A 23,413-nucleotide genomic window follows, 5' to 3' on the forward strand; every position below is an offset into this window, starting at 1 on the left:
GCCTGGGACATGAGCAGTTGGCTGGCCTGCCTGCTGATTGAACTCCTGCTTGAGGGTACAATTTGCATATTAGTTTTTTTATTATATAGGCTATACACTGAGTATATACATTCAGAGATCATAATAATTTGGCTACACAGTGTATACCCCTACATAGCCTATTACAGTTCTAAATAAAAGGGAATAGAGCCTTAGTCGGTTTGGCTCAGTGCCTAAAGGTCGGCCTGCAGACCAAAGGATCCTAGGTTCAATTCTGATCACGAGCACATACTTTGGTTGCAGGCTGCGCCCTGGCCCATACCCTAGTCCAGGCACATGCAAGAGGCAACCAATCAATGTGTTTCTCTCACATCGATGTTCCTCTCTGTCTTCTCCCTCTCTGTCCCACTCTCTCTAAAAGATCAATGGAAAAATATTCTTAGGTGAGGATTAACAAATTAATAATAATAATAATAATAATAATAATAATAATGGGGAATATAAAACAAAAACAAGAGTTCAAGCTTCAATGTTTCGAAGTAAATGCAAAAACCAGTTGTACCACTTACAAGCTTGTGTGATGTGAAACAATTTACTTAATTTCTATGAACTTCACTTTTATCTTTTGTAAAATGGTAAGAATAAAAGTATCTACATTTTAAAACATTATGTGAAGATTAAATTAAATAACAGATACAAGCACTCAATAAAGGTCAGCTTTTAGAATTACTATTAGGAAGTAACTGATAGTATTTAGTAAAATTGATGGTTAGCAAATTTCTCAGTTTAATTATAAATAAAACTTTCAAATTATGGTAAATCTACAAAACTTTAGAAAATAACATGATAAAGCACATATTTATTTGTGAGATCATTATCTATCTTTCTAACTACACTAGCTCCATGCAGTCAAGGATGAAGTCTCTTTTACATACTACAATAGACAAAGCAGCAATCAAACTGTCAGTGAAGCACACTGTACATGAATTCAAATAACTATTGAATAAATTAATGTAATGTCTAATATTTTATAGTCCAAAATTTATACATATGCTTATATCATTAACAAAAACCCTTCTCCCCTTCTAACCAATTGATTCTGCCATCCTGAAAACTAAAAGCAAACATTAATATTTTTACAAGTATCACCACAGAATATCGATTTTTTCAGCAGCCACCTACCCTACAACATATTCTAATTCCAAGAACATATGTCATGTAAAAGCTCTGTGGTGGAAAATCACACATTGTTAAAGATACTGATGACTGTGGAATTAGATGAAAGAATAGTACTTCAAAGTCCTAAACAAACTGTTTTAGACTACAAGTGAGAAATGATATATTTTGTCACTTTTATTAATTTATAAAAATTTATAGGAAAAAATTCTCAACAAAATAAAAGGTAGTGAATTTATAGTTGTAAATCTTTTATCAGTTTAAAACAGTTAGGGGAAATAGCTGTGTTTTCTTTCAAACTATATGTCCTAATAACTTTATTTGAATAAATGTTTATTATTTCTGCTTGTTTTCTTATCAAGTTTAACTCAGCTATGAAAACAGGAATTCCTGTCCACCTGAACCAACGCAGACAGTAACCAAACAAGTTGACCACAGGCTCAAAGAGTCATGTCTCCCACAAAATACTATTTCTTGCTCCTTTGCTCTTATTTCCTTGGTGGTAAGCAGCCTTAAGAAATTGGTTTTGTTGTTACCTGCATGTATTATAATTTCTCTCCTCAAAGCAATCAGTGGCTATTTTATTAAATGCACTCACCTGCCTGCCTGCCTAATACCCCCAACTGCCAGCCTGGTCGCCCCCAACTGCCCTCCCCTGCTGGCCTGGTCGCTCCCAACTACCCTCCTCTACCGGCCTGATCACCCTTAACCCCCTACCAGCCTGATCTCGCCCCTAACAGCTGTCCCCTACCGGCCTGATCACCCTAAGTGCCTCTGCCTCGGCCCCTAACACTATGGCTTTGTCCAGAAGGAAGTTGGACATCCAAAAGATGGCCAGTCGACCCGTCTAATTAGCATATTACCCTTTTATTAGCCCTTTGCACTCCGAACCATTCTGGACATTGGCTACCAGCTACTCGACGCTACTTTGAGGCGGAGTGCGTTGAAATAACTCAATTCCCCGTAATCACTAATAAACTGCAATGTCCCCTGAGAGGGGACATCCAAGTGATATGCTAGAATTGCGATGTCCCCTGAGAGGGGACAGTGGAGTGCAAAGGGTTAGTGTAGGTAGCTATGCACTGTGCTTAAACCTTGAGGAATCTAAGATGCTCTCTTGTATCAGCTTACAACCGTATCAGATCCTCCTATAATTTTTATAAATTTATCTATTACCCTTGATGCTCACTTTACCTTGACCACCTAAAAATCCTCAGCAATGAGAGGTTCAATCTGTGAAATATATTGCACCTCCATCCACTGCCATTGCCCTGGTTTGATTTTTCAGTAGAGATATTGTAATAACTAGCTAACTACCTGATCTCTTGTTCCCACCCTTGTTCAGGTATAGGCTAGTTTGTAAGCTTTCTAAACCCCATACTACATTTCTATACTTTTTTCACTAAGTATAAAAAATTTATGAAATTTTTCAAATTGTAAAAAATAATTGAATAAAATGTGCAAATACGCATAATCCACACTTAACTATTAAAACTGTGTCACAATACTTCTTTTTTAAAAATTGAGGAATAATTGATGTATAACATTATATTTGTTTCAGATATACAATACAGTGATTCAATATTTGTATGAAAATGTGAAATAGCCCTGGTCAGTTTGGCTCAGTGGATAGAGCGTCGGCCTGTAAACTGAAGGGTCCCAAGTTCGATTCTGATCAAGGGCATGTACCTTGGTTGCGGGCACATCCCCAGTGGGGTGTGTGCAGGAGGTGGCTGATATATATTTCTCTCTCATCGATATTTCTAACTCTCTATCTCTCTCCCTTCCTCTCTTTAAAAAAATCAATAAAATATATTTTTTTTAAATGTGAAATGATCAGGTCCTCCTCTAATTTTGTTGAAATCAATTACAAATCATCTAACTTCCCAAAGGATTTGAATCCTTATATAAGGATGATTTTCTAATTTTTTGAAAGTATACAAAATGACTTCTCAAAAAAATTATCTTATAAATATTAATTATACATGTAGCTAGAGATAGCTTCATTTTTAAAAAATATATTTTATTGATTTTTTACAGAGAGAAAGGGAGAGAGTTAGAGAGCTAGAAACGTCGATGAGAGAGAAACATCGACCAGCTGCCACTTGCACACGCCCTACCATGGATGTGCCCGCAACCAATGTACATCCCCTTGACCGGAATCGAACCTGGGACCTTTCAATCCACAGAGCCAAACCAATTTCGGCTAGAGATAGCTTCTTAATCAGATATATTTAAAAGGGATTGGCAAAATACTCCAAAATTTCAATATACCGCTGACAGAACAATATTTTTTAACTTTTTATTTTGAAATAACTTATAATCTAAGCAAGTTGCAAAGATAGAGAGAGGCTTCTTGTACTCTTCACCCAGTCTCCCCCAATGGTTACTTCTTATACAACTACAATGCAATATCAAAACCAGAAACCAAAATTGGTACAAATGTGTGTGCACAGTTCTGTCATTTTATCACTTGTATATATTTGAGTAATCACCGTCACAAACAAGAAAGAAAACCATTCCATCACCACAAAGCTCTCCCTCAGGCTACACTTTCCTTCATAGCTCCACCCAACTTCCTCACCCACCTCAATGTCCTGGCAACCACTAATTTGTTCATGGCCTCTATAATTTTGTTATTTTGAGAATGTTATATAAATGGAATCGTATGCTATGAATCTTTCTCAGATTGGCTTTCTTCACTCAGCATAATGCCCTTAAGACCTATTCAAGTTGTCTATCAATAGTTTGTTATATTTTACTGCTCATTAGTATGCCATTGTATATTACATATAAACTAGAGAGGCCTGGTGCACGAAATTGGTGCACTGGGGTGGGAGGGTTCCCTAAGCCTGGCCTATGCCCTCTCACAGTCTGGGACCCCTCACTCCTTTCTGCCTGGCTCTCTGCTCCTTAGCACTGCTGCTGCCACACAGGCTCCCACTATTGCCACTGCGCTCGCCACCTGTGAGCCCAGCTTCTAGCTGAGCAGTGCTCCCCCCGTGGGAGCTCACTGACCACTAGGGGGCAACTCCTGAGTTGAGTATCTGCCCCCTGGTGGTCAGTGCACATCATAGCGACTGGTCGTTCTGTTATTCAGTCAATTTGCATAGTATTAGATTTTTATTATATAACATACATAGGTAAGTAGATAGATCAGGGGTCTTCAAACTACGGCCCACGGGCCACATGCAGCCCCCAGGGGAGTCTGATCCTGCCCGCCAGGTTTTTTGGGCAGTGAGCGCAGCCAAGGTGTTACAGTAGGGATTAGTGGTTCATATAGTCCGGCCCTCCAGTTCTCTGAGGGACCGTGATCTGGCCCCCACTTTAAAAAGTTTGAGGACCCCTGAGATAGATAAATAGACCATTGTCAGATATGTGTTTTGCCAATATTTTATCCCAGTCTTATTTTCAATATAGGGTATTTTGCCCAGCAATAGTTCTTAATTTTAATAAATTATAATTTATAAATTTTTCTTTTATAGATCATGCCTTTTGCATCATGTCTAAGAAATCTTCAAGTCGGTTTCCAAAGATATTCTATGTTTTCTTTTAAAATTTTTATTGCTTTACATTTTAAACTTAAATCTATGATCGATTTTGAATTATTTTAATATAATTTGTGAGTTCTGGGTCAAGATTAATTTTTTTCTATAAGTATCCAATTCATCTCACCATTTGTTGAAAAAACACTGAATTGCTTTTGCAAAGATCTTTGTCAAAGATCTGGTAGCTTTTACCATAAGGAGCTATTTCCGTGCTCACTATTCTGTGCCACTTATCTATGAATGTATGCTTCTACCAATACCACACAGGCTTCTAATGAGGTGCATTGCTTGATAAAATATTAGTCATCTTTTTGTCTTGAGATAAGATCATTGTTTCCCAGCTTTATTCATAAATACCATTAAATGTAGGACTAGAAATCCCATCATGAAGCAAATTATGATGAAACATCTATCCAGTTTTCCTCTAAGACTCCTGACTAACATGTCCACTCAAAAATAACATTAATAACAGTCACCACCAACTTTATACAAAACTGATATTCATCAAAAAACATTGCCACCCTAGCCAGATAGGGCATCGGCCTGCAGACTAAAGAGTCCCGGGTTCGATTCCAGTCAAAGGCACATGCCTGGGGTTGCAGGCTCGATCCCCAGTAAGGGCCATGTAGGAGGCAGCCAATCAGTAATACTCTCTCTTTTCCTCCCTGAAATCAATAAAACATTTAAAAGAAAGAAGAAGAAAAAAAAAGAAACAATGCCATGAAGTTCCTAAGCCTGAAGGTGCTCACATAAGACTTCTTCACTATTTGATGTAAGGTTCAGATTAGTAAAAACAGAAGTAAAAGTGTCATAAAGTTGTACACTTGAAACCTGGATGGTTTTTTATTAATCAATGTTATTCCAATAAATAAATAAATAAATAAATAAATAAATAAATAAATAAATAAATCCTACACTGCAAAGTAGTCACGGGATGTGAAGTACAGCATAGGGCATATAGTTAATAATCCTATCTAATAAAAGAGTAATATGCAAATTGACTGTCACACCAACATACAAGATGGCCGTCCCATGTGGTCAAAGATGGCCACCCCCATGGAGACACAAGATGGCCAGCAGGGGAGGGCAGTTGGGAGCAATCAGGCCTGCAGGGGAGGGCAGTTAGAGATGAGAAAAAAGTAAAGATAAAAATTATGATCAACAAATACATATATATCAACAAGTGAATCTAAAAATCAAGTGAATTAAAAATCTGAGGAACAGAATAAACTGGTGAATATAATAGAACCAGGGGCAAAGAAAGGGAGTGGATTGATAATTATCAGGGGAAAAGGGGTGTGGGGTGCAGGAAGAGACTGGTCTAAAATCGTACACCTATGGATGAGGACAATTGGAGGGGAGGTAAGGTCAGAGGGTAGGGTGGGAACCAGGTGGAAGGGAACTATGGGGGGGGGGGAGAAAATTGCAATAATCTGAGCAATAAAGATTTATTAAATAAAAAAAAATCTGATGAACAGAATAAACTGGTAAATATAATAGAATCAGGGGCATAGAAAGGGAGTAGACTGAATTCTCGAGGGTAAGGGGTATGGGAAATGTGTGAAGAGACTGGACAAAAATTGTACACCTATGGACGAGGACAGTGAGTGGGGGGTGGTAAGGGCAGGGGGTCAGGTGGGAACTGGGTGGAAGAGAGCAACGGGGGGGGGGGGACAACTGTAATAATCTGAACAATAAAGATTTATTTTTTTAAAAAAAAGACTGGTATTTTCTGAAGAATAGGACTACTGATGGAAGCAGTGATGTTTAAAAAATGTAATGATTTAACATTTTACACCTGAATAAAACAGTTCAGACTTAACAAATACTTCAAAGAAAATCATTTGTAAATATGATAGGTATAAGATGGAGACAATTAGTTGTTGGTATTCATCCCCACACCCAAGTGTGTATAAAAAGGTCAAGCCCTAAGTAAAAACAAGAACAGACATGAAATGGGAGGATAAATAACCAAATAAGGATAAAGCCAGAACTGGAGCAATTACCTAATATATTAAATTCACAATCAAACATGACTTAAACCTTCTGGAATTGGGGTGTAATCATTATAGAAACACCAGTCAGCATTTCTTCTAAGACTCCTAGATAACTAAAAGGCTCCTCCCAACTTTCTATGCTAAAGGTTGAGATGTATCTCCTGGGAGAACACATTTATATTACCAAATTTTATATACTTACATACTTTGTTGTGTAAGTATTGCTACTTATTGTTAACTTTTATTAATGTTGTTTTTTATTCTGTTAGCTTTGTTTAATGTAGTTTAATGGAGGTTTTATTTTTGTGTGTGTTTTTTTATGTTGCTATGTATAAATGTTTTTCTTGACCTCTAATCTTCAAGGATTCAATGACATTTGAAAATGTCTATATTCAGCTATGCATACACCTACCACACCTCTAAAAATGCCCGTAATATTGTTCAAGTAATCCAATTCTAAAGAGGTTCTGTAATGCCGGTATTTCTTGGTTCACCTAGCCTTTTCTCCCCTGTATCCTTCGTTCACTGATTAGGTAGAATGACCACCAAAGATTGATGTCTTTAACTAAAATTTCCATTGATGCCTTTCACTAAAATTCCTTTCCCCCAAGAAACAGCATACCTGACAAAGCCCTGAAAACAGTAAAGTGCTATTTAAACATCATTACTGTACAGAGCTTATTTTCTTCACTATAAGAACAACTCCCATTCACACAATTCAAAATTTAGTTTTAAGTTATGATAAAACAGAAAAAATATCCTTCAATTAATCATAATTCTACTAAATTATAATTGAAGGATATCTAAAATTTTCAATTCTATCTTATCCTAAAATAGAATAACTTTTTAATTGCCCCCCTAAGTTTATTCTTCCATGCTTACCAGTGTTTTCACATTACAGAAACAATTACAAATGAGGAAAACTGCCAAGCATTTTAAACTGTTTATATCTTTAAAAGATACAACTTGTCAAGCTATCAGATCATTTGCTTTACTAAACGTGACTGATTGTCACAATTGGCGAAATAAAACTCATTTCTATATAGAGTTCACTCTTATAATTGCCATGGTAAAGTAGGCTTTTCTAATGTTAAAAATTCCTTGTCACAAAAAAAAAAAACACACAAAAAACCACACAGTATTTTCCTTATATTTATCTAAATGTTTTCAGACATAGCCAAAACCCGTCCCGCTCAGTGGATAAAGCATCGGCCTGCGGCCTGCGGAGTGAAAGGGCATGTACCTTGGTAGCGGGCACATCCCCAGTAGGGGGTGTGCAGGAGGCAGCCTATCAATGATTCTCTTCCACTCCCTTCCTCTCTGAAATCAATAAAAATTAATTTTTAAAAAATCAGTTGTATAGCATATGGGGGAAATATATCTTGGTAAACTTTCATGTAAATAAAACCCATAGGAGAGCAGGTGTGGAATAGTAACTAAAAGTCAATATGTATGTTTGGGCAATGTAATATAAATAGTTGTTTTTTCTCTGCATTGCAATATCTACATATAGTTATATAAGGCACAGTTAGTTTTAAAAGGATCACTGTCAATGCAGAGATTTCCAGAGAAAAGCAACCAAGAAATAAGGCATACTCAATATCACAAAAGAATATATGACTAGATATATTGGAAACATTAACTCTTATGACTTTAATGTTCTCCTGTGTGATGACTTCTGAATCTATATCCCCAAGTCTTACCTATCCCCTGGATTTCAAATGCATACCCACATGCTGAATGAATATACTTACCTGACTGTTTCACATATATTTTGGCCTCAACCAGAGAGGTAGCATAGTATGAAGAGCCTGACTACTGGAAGCCATGATTCAATCCAGAGCCTAGATTCTAGGCCCTACTAGTTAGCAGCTATATAGACCTTGAAAAAATTACTTAACCTCTTTGTGTCTCAACTTCCTCATCTACAAAATAAAAACAATAATACTTACCTTGTAGGGTTGTCATAAGATTTAAAGACCTATATAATTTTTTTTCTTAAATATATTTTTTACAGAGAGGAAGAAAGAGGGAGAGAGAGTTAGAAACATTGATCAGCTGCCTCTTGCACACCCCCTACTTGGGATGTGCCCGCTACTGAGATACATGCCCTTGACCAGAATCGAACCCGGAACCCTTCAGTCCGCAAGCCGATGCTCTATCCACTGAGCCAAACCGGTTTCGGTAGACCTCTATAATTTTTGAAAGCTCTTCAGATAGAATTGGACACATCCTAACTGATAGGTGATTGTGAAATTTTTTAAAAACATACCTAATAACCAAATTTAAAGTCTCCATCCCCAAAACTGTGCCTCCTTGTATATTTTATAAAATGACTCCAACCAAAAAAGTGGCCTCTTTCCATACCCTAACCTCTTTTTTTCAGTGAGTCCTTAAAAGTTCTTGTCATAAGAATCAATAAGGATAAAGATCATGCTCAGCAATCAGACTGCTGACAATCCTGGCGAAAATGTCGCCATCACTCTGAAGGAATGCACAGTTATTGTGAAGGGCTCAGGGGCACTCTGAGAAAGGACTTCAATCACATCAGTATAGAACTTCATCTCCTTAAAAGAAAAAGGAGAGGCTTCAGGTTGACAAATGGTGTGGAAATTAAAGGAACTAACTATTGTTCACACCATCTGTAGTCATGTACAAAACATGATCAAGGGTGTTGCACTGGGCTTCTGTTACAAGATGAGGCCTGTGTAAGCTTAGTTCCTCATCAACAGTGTTATTCAGGAGAATGGTTCTCTTGTTGAAATCAGAAGTATCTTAGGCAAAATATGTATCCACAGGATTCGGATGAGGTCAGGCATTGCTTGTTCAGCATCTCAAGTCTCCCACCTCCCCCCGCCAAAAAAAATGAATTAATTCTTGAGGAAATGTCATTGAACTTGTATTAACTTCAGCTGCTTTGATTCAGCAAGCCACAACAGATAAAAATAAGGCTATTAGAAAAATTTTGGATGGTTATCTATGTTTCTGAAAAAGGAACAGTTTAGCAGGATGATGAATAAGATCTAAGTTGTCCAGCTACAGAAACGCAAGATGCCAGGTGACTCCTCAGACTTATTTGTGATATTTTAAAGATGCAATAAAAGCTGTGTATGGATTTGGGGGGAGGGGTCAGGAAGAGGGGGAAGGAGAGAGAGCATGCAATCTTGCCAGAGAAGGGGAAAGGAGAAGAGGAAAGAAAGAATTAAAAAAAAAAAAAAAAAATGAAAGGAAGAAAGAGAGAAGGGAGAGAAATTGAGGAATTATGGCAGGAATTAAAAATTTTGATAGGGCTATCTCTGGTTGAAGAGATTATAAGCAATCATACTCTTTATATACTTTTCTGTATTTCTGAGATCTTCTAAAAATTAGAAATGTGCTTTCCTTTTCATCAGAGAGGGGAAAAATGCTGTTTTGAAAATATATTTAATGATATTCTGGATAAAGTCTAAGTCCTTCCTTACTTGATTCCTTCCACTTCCCCCATCTTTCATGACCTCTCATATCTGTACCTCTGCACAAGTAGCTATCTGTACTAGACCATAATCCCCATTCACCTTCACCGGGCTAATTCTTATGCATCTTTCAAAACCACTCATAGATACTATCTCTTCTGAAAAGTGTTCTTAGACCACAACCCTGCTCTCTCCAAAACCACTCTACCAATCTAGGTTAAATACCCCTTCTACATTCACCTTTATTTATTTTTACTTTTTTAAACCTCACCGAGGATATTTTTCCATTGATTTTTAGAGAGAGTGGGAGAGGGAAAGACAGAGAGAAATTGATTGGTTGCCTCCTGTATGAGCCCCAACCTGCAACTGAGATACATGCCCTGGACCAGAATCAAATCTGGGATCCTTTGGTTTGCAGGCTGAAGCTCTATCCACTGAGCAAACCGGCTAGGGCTACATTCACCTTTAGAATCTAGTGTACACATATGGCACTTACCGCAGTAAGTTTAATAATTAAAGTATTCTAGACGTATTTCCCTCTTTCATTGAGATAATACACTTGTTTTCCTACCCCAGCATCTAACACAATACCTGACACATAGTAGGAAATAAAAAAAAGTTGTTCAAATGGCTTCAAAGTCATTATTTCTATTCTCTTATGTTGCCTCTCTAGACATGTATAAAAGTTGGTAAAGTGAATGCATAAAATCTGGGAGTATTCAAAGTGAAACCGAATGTTATCATTACTTGTTCCTTCAATCATTTATTCACCAAATATTTATTTAGTACCTCATACACGTCACACATTGGGAACACAAAAGATTTCTTCTCTTATGACACTTTGGGGTGGGGAGAGGAGAAGGCAAACATTGGCTCCATACTCAAAGCTACTAATTAAACCCTAGTGACTTATCCCTAACATTAAGGAATATATTTAGAGTGAAGGCAGAGGGGCAGGGGGGTTAAAAGATAAACCAAAGGACTTGTATGCATATATATAAGCATAACCAATGGACACAGACATTGTAGGAAGAGTGAGGGCATTTGCTGGGGGGGGATAGGAGAGCAACTGGGAAGAGGCCAATGGGTGGAAAGGGAGATGTATTTAAACAATAAAGAATTTAAATTAAAAATAAATAAATAAATAAATAAATAAATGTCAAAAAATACATTTGATATAGACCTTATAATGAAAGACAGCATCATGTTTAGAAAGGTAAAAGATTTTGAATTAGAAATGAGATCAGGTTACTTGAAGACAGCAATTTTCAATCTTTTTTTCTGGCTCCCACATACATGGGCATATCCAGAGTTATGCATTCTTTCCACAACATGCTAAATAACTCTATAACTCTACTAATGAATATGGCATGAAGCTTCACAATGCTTACCAGTTACACTATCTCTTCTTAAAAAAAAAAAAAAAAAAAAAAAGCCAAAGCAGTTCTTTATGACTTGCAAAGCCAGAACTTCAAGGGAAACCAATCCTAATTTTCCTGGCCACAATGATTAGTCCCAGGAGGACCACCTGAAGGCTGCCTTCTAAGGTCTCTCTATACTGGAGAATGTAGCAGACTCCTAGCTGCCCTCCCAATATCTATTTTTCCTTTTTTCCCATACTTGGAGATTTTATTGGGGATGGCAATATCGCCAGCTCAAAAACAAACAAAAAAGCCCACTAAATTTTTCCTCTCTTTTAGTCAGGTATAGTTATATACTAGTTCTGGCCAAAGAGATACAAATGAAAGTCATTAGGAGCACTTCTGAGAAAGCTTTTTTTTTTTTTTCTTCATATGTTCTATTTAAATTTATTGGAGTAATATTGGTTAATAATATTATCTAAGTTTCAGGAGTAAAACTTTATAATCCATTATCTGTATATACCATTGTGTGTTCACCACCCAAAGTCTGGTCTCCTTTCATCATCATATATTTGATCCCCTTTATTCTCTTTATTTTCCCCCATCCCCTTTCCCCTCTGGTAACTACCATACTGTTCTCTGTGTCTATGAGTTTGTTTGTTGTTTTTTGTTTTATGTACCACATATGAATAAAATCATATGGTTCTTGTCCTTTTTCATCTGACTTATTTCACTTAGCATCATACTCAAGATCAATCCATGTTGCTGCAAATGGCAATTTTTCATCTTTTAATGACTGAGTAGTTTCCACTATATATGTATACTCCTTTTAAAAAATAAATAAATAAAAGTGTCACAAATTTTGGGCCTATCAATATCAAATTGCCAGGCTCTCTTCAAATTCTAAACACTTTTCTGATATGCAATTAAACAGACAGGCTCATTAAACATTTACGAGAAATTGACAAGAATGGGTATGCATTGCTTGTTTAAACTGTGGTGGGTAGAGGGAAATCAGAGAGAAGGAAATCCAAGACCATGTGATTTCCACAGATCTAAGAATAACTAGGGACAGTCCTGTTTATATATGGGACTTCCTCCAGCCTAAGAGCTTTCCTCCCACTGTCCCTTTCATCTGTAATTTCTGAAAGACAGTCTTTCCAGATAGGCCTTTAGGCTAGTTTTAGTTTCTCTGAGAAAGCAAACTGCTTCCTAGAGGATCCACGAGAATATTAGAAAGTATATGAGGGTAAATGTAAGCAAAACTGTGTAGGAGAATCCAAAGAACCATATAAATTCACTAAAGGAAAATGCTAATGTCATACAGTGAGGTCTAGTAGAAGAATAAAATCTGACATCAGAGCTTTGAAATTAATTGAACTAAAACAGTGTCTAGATGAGGATGAGAAAAGAAATATTTTCAATTTTAAGAGAATTAAAAAGATCAGGCAAGGGAAACAAAAGAAAAAATATACAAATGGTACTAAATCAAAACTAAAAAGTTTTTGCACAGCAAAGGAAACATCAATAAAACAAAAAGACAACCTACTGAATGGGAGAAGATATTCACCAATGACATATCTGATAAGGGGTTAATATCCAAAATATAAGGTGGGGCAAAAATAGGTTTACAGTTTAAGTATGCAAACCACAGAGTTTATTCTTATATTACAATATTATTATTATTATTATATATTTTCATATGAACAACTATAAACCTATTTTTGCCCTACTCTGTATTTAAGTATCTATATATATAAAAGGCTAATATGCTAAGTCTCCGACTGTTAGTTCAACCATTCAACCAGTAGCTATGATGTGCACTGACCACCAAGGGGCAGATGATTAATGCATGAAACATGAAACAGACTGATGAATCTCAGAGGAAAGAGGGGTGGGGGAGAGCAGGAAAAGATTAACCAAAGATTTTATATGGATACTAGAGGCTCAGTGCATGGATTTGTGCACTGGTGGGATCCCTTGGTCAGGCTGTGCCCTCTGGCAATCTGGGACCCCTCAGGGGATGTAAGACTGCTGGTTTCAGCCCAATCCCCATAGGCCAGGCCAAGGGACCCCACCGGTGCACAATTCCAAGCACCAGACCAGTTTCGGCCCAATCCCCGCAAGCCAGGCCAAGGGACCCCACCCATGCACGAATCTGTGCACCAGGCCTTTAGTATTTAATATGTTGTTCTCAGCTGCATTCACATATCCTTGAATGGAAGAGAAAGCAATACCATTTTAGTTAATGCTTTGTTCAGTTCCAAGGAAGAGACTTGCTTAGATAGCTTTAATCCCTGAATTCTTATTTCAAGCAGCTCTGATTTTGGCATTCAGTGTTAGGGGTGTGTCTTTACACTCTTGGCCATGCATGTTATTGTGAATTATATTCTTCCATTAACCCATAAGACAGAGTTTTAATTTAGTTCCATTAGTTATCATCAGCATTCATTAGGCTAGAATATATTTTTCTTCCTTATTACATAAAAAAATCCAGAGGTAGGTGATTTGGTGCTGGTGTTTCAATTTTGTGATTTTATTTAAGACTAAGGCTCTAATTTTCTATCCCTCCACTTATGGGATGTCCCCTTATTTTCGTGTTCTTATTCTAGGCAGAAAGAAGGGGAAAGGATGAGAGGGTTAAAAATGTGACCCCATCTTCCTCCTTTTAAAAAGAACCTTTGTGCTTCTGGTTGGAAAATTGCAAAGTCACATGCAAAAGAATAAAACTAGACTGCTCTTTGACACCATACACAAAAATTAACTCAAAATAAATTAAAGACTTGAATACAATACTCAATATAATGCATAGAAAAAAAAATAAACTATGGACCTTGATCTCAGAGGGGGTTTTGTGAACTTGACTCCAAAGTCCAGGGAAATAAAAAACAAAAATAAATGAATGGGACTCTATTAAATTAAAAAGCTTCTGCACAGCAAAAGAAAGTTACCAAAAAACAAAAAGGCGCCCAACCAAATGGGAGAAGATATTTGCAAGCCATACCTCCATAAAGGGGATATTATCCAAAAATATATGAAGAACTCATACAACTCAAAAACAAGGTACAAGCAATTCAATTAAAAAATGGGCAGAGGACCTGAACAGATACTTTTTCCTAGTAGACATACAGATGGCTGACAGACATACTAAAAGATGCTCAGTTTCGGTTTTTACAAGGATATTTCTTGGATCACATGATCTCACACATCTAGAGGAAATAATGAATAACATAAACTGATAAACAAAAACAGACCCAGAGAAAGAGAAGCAGCAATTAGACTCTCAAACCTCAGAGGGAAGGTAGGGAAAGGTGGGGGTAAGGGGGGAGAGATCAACCAAAGGTCTTGTATGCATGCATATGGGCCTAGCCAGTGGCCATGAACAACAGGGTGGTGGGGACATATGTGGGGAAGGGTTTGGGATGGGAATGGGGGGATAAGGACAATTATGTGATACCATAATCAATAAATTAAAAAAATAAAATAAAATAAAGATGCTCAACTTCACTGGTTATAAGGAAAATGCAAATCAAAACCAGGAGATACCATCTCACACCTGTTAGAATAGCTATGGTCAATAATAACAAGTGTTAGAGAGAACATGGAGAAAAGGGAAGCTTTGTACACTGCTGATAGGAATGCAAACTGGTAAAGCCTTTATGGAAAACAGTATGGAGGTTCCTCAAAAAATGAAGAATACAGCTATCATATGATGCAGCAGTCCCTTTCTAGGGATCTACCTGAAAAAAATGAAAAACTACTTATTTGGCCCAGCCAGCATGGCTCAGTGGTTGAGCATCAACCTATGAACCAGGAGGTCATGGTTTGATCCCTGGTTGGGCACATGCCTGAGGATACAGCTCGATCCCCAGTGGGGGTGTGCATGAGGCAGCCAATCAATGATTCTCTCTCACCATTGATGTTTCTCACTCTTTCTCTCTCCCTCTCCCATCCTCTCTGAAATCAATAAATATTTTTTTAAAAGCACTACTTATTTATAAAGACATATGTACCTTTTTTTTTTCCAGCATTATTCACAATAGCCAAGATTGGAAACAAAGGAAGTATCATTCATTGAATGACTGACCAAAGAAGAAGTGGTACATACACAGTATATAAGAAACTCCACAACTTAACACCCCCCAAAACAAACAATCTGATTTAAAAATGGGCAGAAACCCTAAATAGATATTGCTCCAAAAGAGACATGTAGATGGCCAACAGACATATAAAAAGCTCAATGTCACTAATCATCAGAGAAATGCAAATTAAAACCACAATGAGATACCCTGAGACCCGTAAAGATGGTTATCATCAATACATCAACCAATAAAAAGTGTTGGTAAGAACATAAAGAAAATGGAACCCTCATGGTGGGAATGTAGATTGATGCATGTACCCCTATTTTCACTGCAGCATCACTTACAATAGCCAAGATACGTGTCCATCAATAGATAAATGTATTTTAAAAATGCAGTACACATAAATACAAGGGACTTTACTCAGCCATAAAAAAGAATGAAATCTTGCCATGTGGGACAACATGGATGAACCTAATGGATATTATACTAAGTGAAATAAGTGAAACAGAGAAAGACAAATACCATACGATTTCACTTATACGTGCAATCTAAAAACAAAATGAATGAATAAACAAAACAGAAACAAATTCATAGAGAGAACGAATTGATTGTCACCAGATGGGAGAGAAGTTGGGAAAATGGGTGAAGAAGGTAAAAAGGATTTAAGAAGAATAAATTGCCAGTTTAAAAATAGTCACAGGGATGTAGTAGTAAAGTACGTATAGGGAATGAATATCACCAATAATATTGAAATAACTATATATGAGTTGGCCACTTCATAAGGTATATAAATGTCTAGTCAATATGTTGTACACCAGAAACATAATATATGTCAGTTGGAAAATGAATAAGTTATTGAAAAAATAAAATATTTTAAAGAATTTTAATTACAAATAATTACAAATAAGTTATTGAAAAAATAAAATATTTTAAAGAATTGTAATTATAGTAATAAAACATTTTCAAAGAACTTTTCCGTTTCCCACATCTCTAAAATAAACAATAAAACTAACATAATTTAATAATTAAAACTGCACAACAAATTTTATATATTTTGTTTCTACAAAGTTGAGAGGATATAGAGGATGGGGGAAGAAGGAAAATGGAATGTTCTGGGATTGCTCCAAATGAAAAAAATCCTTTATATATCACTTTTATACCAAAATCACAGAAAACATATCCTAATAATGACAATGACAGCTAACACATAATAATTATTATGTAACCAGGCACTGTTCTAAATCTTTATGTATATTAATTCATTTGCTTCTTATAATATTTTTTTCCTATTAGATTGATGAAAAAGACACAGAGTCTTTATATAATTCACTCAATGTCATAGGTTACTCTGGAGTTATGCTCTCTCTCAATCACTTACCAAAATGTATTTCTAAATGTTTCACCTTAAAGTCATTTGGAGGGTCAAACAGGACAGAGCTGAAATTATTTCCTTCTTACTATCCTGTCAAGGTACTTCTACTCTCCCAGTCACCCAAATTTGAATCTGTGAGATAACTTTTAGCCACACAGTACAATCCATATTCAATTAGTCATACAACCAAAACCCTATCAAGTAATCCCTTTCCAGTCTAATTGTCATCATCCTGAAATTCCACAGCCAAAAACTGCATCTATAATACTTTTCAGGAAGCCAATAGCTCATGCTAACCTTACAAATGAAACATTAATGAACTGCAAGTCTCTAGTAGCAATTTTATAGATTATACTTATAATAAAATATTTATATTCTTCCATAAAAGTTCTCCTTATTAACTTTAGTCCATCATTCTAGCCTGTATATTAACTTTTCCTTTGAGATATATGCCAAACACTAATTGGATAAGCAAAATTTTAAATTAAAATGTATCAATCACATTCCCTATTCAAATGGCACATAAAGGCTTTGAAGTTTTAGTACTGGAAATAAATTCTACAGGAAAGTGAGTTTTTTAACTCTGAAATTACACTTGTGGGTAGGGTGCTCTCACTTTAATTACCAGAACCACAACTTATGAGACCCTTAAGCGCTTTCTTTAACCCATTTTGGTTCCAATGAGTATCAGTGAGACTTTAAAAGGGCTTTCCCATATAGGGAGAGGCAAACAGAAATAGGGGCCAAAATTAAAAACAGTCTGCAGCATAATATAAATCACAGTATTCTTGAACCGTTTTTACTTCCTGAAACATAGATGTTATTTACACAGTATACCATGGTAAATAACAAGATTCTCAATAGTCTCAATATCTCAACACAATGATGGCCCAGCCAAGTTGCACAATGCCACACTCAGCTATCACAGCATATTTATCCTCAGCATTCATCAATCCTAATCTTTTCCAAACCAGAGAATCATACAAAGTTCTGAAACCTCTGTGAAGTTCCCTCATAAGGATCCCTTGATTCCCAACTCCCTTTATGCCAGGATGTGGGAAATACTATCTTCACTTCCTCTTGGGGGGCGTAAATAAAGAATAATTCATTCTGTCCTATACCTCAACTCCTCCTATTCTGTTTTAAATCTAGGGGGTGGGGGGGATGACTCTTCTATTTGCTTGGTAACTGACAATAGAAATGACTTTAGTCAATTACTGTACTCTTAACCTCCACATATCAAGAAGTAGCTACCTGAACCAAAAGGCTAAGATGACCTGAGATTATAAGATACACCACTACTGGTATCTGAAATGTGCCACAGATATAAATTTAGTGTGACGTGGATTAGATTAACTTCACATTATTCAATACCTTGTCATATTTCCAAACCCTTGTTGGCACTGCAGCTAACACCTCTGAAAATGACTGCCAGAGCGGTAGCAAGAGCTCATGGCTCCACTAGCAGAGCTGGCACTAGTCTCCAGTCTCCAATAGGGTATGATGCAAAGTTAGCCAAAAATAATGTCCAAAGATTTGCCAGAGATGGAGTTTCTTTATGAAAAGCAGAAGGCAAGTTAATTAAATCGTAAACATACACTGACATAGTATAACATCCAGTATTACATGGAACCAAATCCCCATCTCAGTTACTTCCTAGATTATGTTAAGTGTCTGTAATCTCACCCGGAGCATAATACAATTAAATAAGATGGTAAGATTCCATATTCTGCCCTGCATATGTTGTAGGAAATACAACTTTATTACAGGTTAAGAGTTCTTTATTTTTAATTTAATAACACATCTAAATTTGATAAAACTTTCAACTTTTGAAAAAATTGAGTATGTATATACATATATATTTGTTGTTGTTGTGTTGTTAAGCGTTACCCAAGGATATGTTTCCCATTGATTTTATTTGTAAAGAGAGTGAAAGGGATAGGGAGAAACACAGAGAGAGAAACATCAATGTTAGAGAAACAAAACTGGTTGTCTCCCATACACATCCCAATCAAGCCTGTAATCAAGATTAGTGCCCTTGACCAGAATAGAACCTGGGATCCTTCAGTCTGTGGACTGACACTCTAATCACTAAACCAAACCAACTAGGGCCAATAGGTATACATTTTAATACAAATTTAGCCAACAAGCTTTTGAGGGAGAAAAAGCATAGTTTTTCCAAGTACAGTAACAACTGGAATATTAACCTAACAAGGTCAGGTTAATATTGTTACACACTTGTAAAAAAGGATAAGACCATTGAGGACGATGTGTGTATCAGATTCTGAAGGTGAAGTCCATCATCACCATCAAAATGCTACTAGACTAAATAAGACACCTGTCTTATTTACCACTGTATTCCTGACAACCAACACATTGTCTAGTACCCAACAGGCACTAAGAAAATACTTAAGGATGAATAACTGGAAGTATTCAATATTAGCTAAAACTACATGAACCCTTGGCAAGAGTACTATATACAAATTAATTTAACCAAAAGGGGGTGGGATTTGACCAGAGAAACTTTAAGGTTCCTTTTCCAAACCCTAAGATTCCATAGCATTTTAATCAGTACATTAGTGAAGATTTTAAATGAGCATCACATTCCATTACAGGAAAGACCTTTAGATAAATTCCTACCAATAACTAGAGGCTGCATCACAAACTACCAGTCAGTCTTTTTATACAAATCTTCGTCAAGCAGGAGAGAGAAAAAGAAAGAAAAAGAAAGAAAAGAGCAAAAGAGAATCATTAAACTAGACAATTAAACCAAGTCTAGGAGTTGTATTAAAATAAATCCTTAAATGTTGCATTATGTATGCTAAGAAATAATTAGGAGAAAAAAAAGGCCTTGGTATAAAAAGAACACAGAATCATCTTTTTCCTTTGCAACCCCAAATTATAAAGTCCTATATCAATTAAGCAATGGCTCAGTTACAGGACTTAGAAATACACAGGATTTTGCCGAAACCGGTTTGGCTCAGTGGATAGAGCATTGGCCTGTGGACTAAAAGGTCCCAGGTTTGATTCCGGACAAGGGCATGTACCTTGGTTGCGGGCACGTCCCCAGTAGGGGGTGTGCAAGAGGCAGCTGATTGATCATTCTCTCTCATTGATGTTTCTAACTCTCTATCCCTCTCTCTTCCTCTCTGTAAAAAAATCAATAAAATATATTTTTTTAAAAAGAAAGGAATACATAGGATTTTTATACTTGAACTTAATCTGCTTTAATGACAAACTGTAAATGTGTGATCCCAAATTTTTCTACCCTTTTCTTTGTCCTTGTATGGAATACATTAAATGTGTAACTTATTTGATTACAGGTAGTTATAATTACAGTCATGTATTACTCATAATTATAATCTCAGTCATGTATAACTCATGTTCTGAATAAGTCTTAGCTAGTATCAGCCAAGAAATTAATATCCATCACTCTTCATATTATATATATACTTTTTTATTATTTGGTAAGGTTCTAGTTATAATGTTTATAACATCAAAAATATACAAATTATAGCAATGATTTTACTTAGTTCATTTGCTTTCCTTAGACTATTCGGCCAGTAGCAATATGTAACTGGTTGCCTTGATTATTTACAAACTATGGGTCACCATTGTTCCTCTCTCTGCTTTATTATTTTTTAATAGTATGTATCACTTCACATGTACCATATAATTTACTTATTCATTATGGTTAGTGCCAGTCTCTCTCCACCAGAACTTTAAATTCCAAGAGAGGGATTTTAGCTGATTCACCACCATATCTTTAATACCCATCTCTTTACTTGACACAGTAAGCATTCTATAAATACCTGTTAAATCAATAAACCGGTATTAAATCATTGCTAAATTTTTAAATAGCTATAAATTTTAAAGCAAAATGGTTATAAAACTTAAAGCAAATATGAGCAACCTACCCAAAAAAGTTTTATTTCCGTAAGTACTCACAATCCAGCTCTTTAATTATCATTTTTAATCACCAATCATCTGTATCTAAGTTATTAATTTCTGTACTCCACCTCTGTCCCTTTTTCAGGTTTAGAAACAATTCTTCACTTTTAGTAATAGCATCACATCATTCTGCTTAAAGTTGTCTCTGTCACCAACAGGCAACAAACAAGTTGTTCTATGATCTAACACTATGGATAACACCTAAGTAGAATAATATTAATATAAATAAATATTCATGTAAAATTGAAAAGTGTTTTCCAGAAATTTTAAAGAGGCTACATTAAGTTTAAAAGAATCTCTAGTTGATGAAATGAGTGAAAAATGCTATTATGAGCACAGAGCCTTCTTTTCAACATAGAACACGTCTCTTCCTCCATTAAACTTGTCTGAAAGTAAAATATTTAAAACCAGAATCTGGGTTTCTACCTCATCTTGCTTATCAGTACTCAGAAGTCTCGGGAAAAGCAGTCGTTTTCTGGGTCAAGAGCCCAATGAACTTCAAACAATGGAAACCACAATTAATTCACAAAATTATAATAGTTCTAGTCTAAGTTTTATAGCAGTTTAAAAGTAAGTCCATAGTACTCAATTCGAGAAAAATACTGAAGATCTTACTACTCTTGATGAAATCTTTTAGTCAGTTATGAATCTAATAGCAGAATCTAACTTTTTCATTAGAACACTATGGCTATTATAATCAAAACTATTCTTGAGTTCACACATACCATAGGTGGTTCTTATAAACAGAGTTGACCCTCAGTGTCCTTGAGGGATTGGCTCCAGGTCTCCCAAGGACACGAAAATCCTCAAATGCTCGAATCTCTTATATATAATGGTGTTATATCTTATATAATACAAGGCTAATATGCAAATAGACCGAACAGCCAAATGACTGGTTGCTATGACGCGCACTGACCACCAGGGGGCAGGTGCTCAATGCAGGAGCTTCCCCTTAGTGGTCAGTGCACTCCAATAGGGAGAGTGCCGCTCAGCCAGAAGCCGGGCTCATGGCTGGTGATCACAGTGGTGGTAGTAGGCGCCCCTCCACCTCAGTGGCAGTGCTAAGGATGTCCAACTGACGGCTTAGGCCAGCTCCCAGACTGTAAGAGGGCACAGGCGGGCTGAGGGATCCCGCCCCCAGGTGCACGAATCTCGTGCACTGGTCCTCTAGTTTGTATATAATATCCACACATTCTCTTCATACTGAATTACATATAATACATAACAGTGAAAATGCTGTGTAAATACTAGTTATACTGTATTGTTTAGCGAAAATGAAAAAAAAAAAACAATGTGTACAGGTTCAGTACAGACACAATCATCACAGTCCTAACCACATAGTACACATCAACAACAACCTAATGTTTTTTATCAAATATTTTTCATTATGGTTGATTGAATTCGGGGATACAGAAACCGTGGACATGGAACCTGCAGACAAAGAGGGCTAACTGTATGGTCTAGCTTTGAAAGAAATAAAACCTGCAGACTCCTTAATTACCACAGATTTGTGCTATTAGACCATTCTGATTTCAGTGTTAAAACACTTCTAGTCATGTCTTTCTATTGTCAGTTAAGCCTTCCTAACTAGAATAAGACTTGTTAATTTTTTAACTTTAAAAAGAAGAAAAAACATTTTAAAAAAATCAACTTGCCCCATCTAACACAAAGAGTAGAGCGTTATATTAGAGTAAAAACAAACAAACAAACAAACAAACAAACTTTAGCAGAAAGTCAAAAGAACAGGATTTTATTATCATCTCAGCGAATAGTAAATAGGTTTATGACTGTGGGCAAGTTATTGAATACCTATATTTCAATACCTAATTTTTTAGCATAAATGAAAATTAATGAGTACTTAAAATAAATTTAATTTGCCTAAAACTGTCTGTTTTCTCTTTAGCTTTCCAAATCTTGAATTTACATAAATTTTCCAAATTTTTGAAATGATCTGTCTAAATTTCCACATATATTTCACATTTTGAATAATTACTGGCCTAACCTGAAGTATCTTTAAGCTAGCCAAAATTAGCCTTTTAAAGAAATAAACCTTACTATAAGGATTTATTTTTTTTTAACTTATGAAATATTGATCCTATCTTTATCTTTCATTATATTTAAGGAGATATCAGAAATCATTCCTGCTACCCCAGTTCATGGACACATTTCAGTACAATGCAACTGTAAACTATTGCTGACATAAGTACAAGCAATATAGAAATACTTCCAATTAAGGCAGTGGTTCTCAATCTTTCTAATGCCGCGACCCTTTAATACAGTTCCTCATGTTGTGGTGTCCCCCGACCATAAAATTATTTTCGTTGCTACTTCGTAACTGTAATTTTGCTACTGTTATGAATCGTAATGTAAATATCTGTGTTTTCAGATGGTCTTAGGCGACCCACAGGTTGAGAACCGCTGCTGTCCGATAGTCTTAGGCGACCCACAGGTTGAGAACCGCTGCTGTCCGATAGTCTTAGGCGACCCACAGGTTG

General features: G+C 36.1%; 1 protein-coding gene and 1 pseudogene across 3 annotated transcripts in view; one reads left to right on the forward strand and one right to left on the reverse strand.

The window, feature by feature from the left end:
• SBF2 (SET binding factor 2) overlaps positions 1-23,413 on the reverse strand; it is a 305,413-nt gene that overhangs the window by 227,757 nt on the left and 54,243 nt on the right. The gene's annotated exons all lie outside the window — the stretch shown is intronic.
• On the forward strand, positions 8,959-9,833 carry LOC311627186 (large ribosomal subunit protein uL6-like; annotated as a pseudogene). The gene has a single exon. The product of its transcript is annotated as a large ribosomal subunit protein uL6-like (transcript).

The sequence above is a fragment of the Pipistrellus hanaki genome, assembly GCF_964339955.1.
Source record: "Pipistrellus hanaki genome assembly, chromosome: 9".
Taxonomy (NCBI): domain Eukaryota; kingdom Metazoa; phylum Chordata; class Mammalia; order Chiroptera; family Vespertilionidae; genus Pipistrellus; species Pipistrellus hanaki.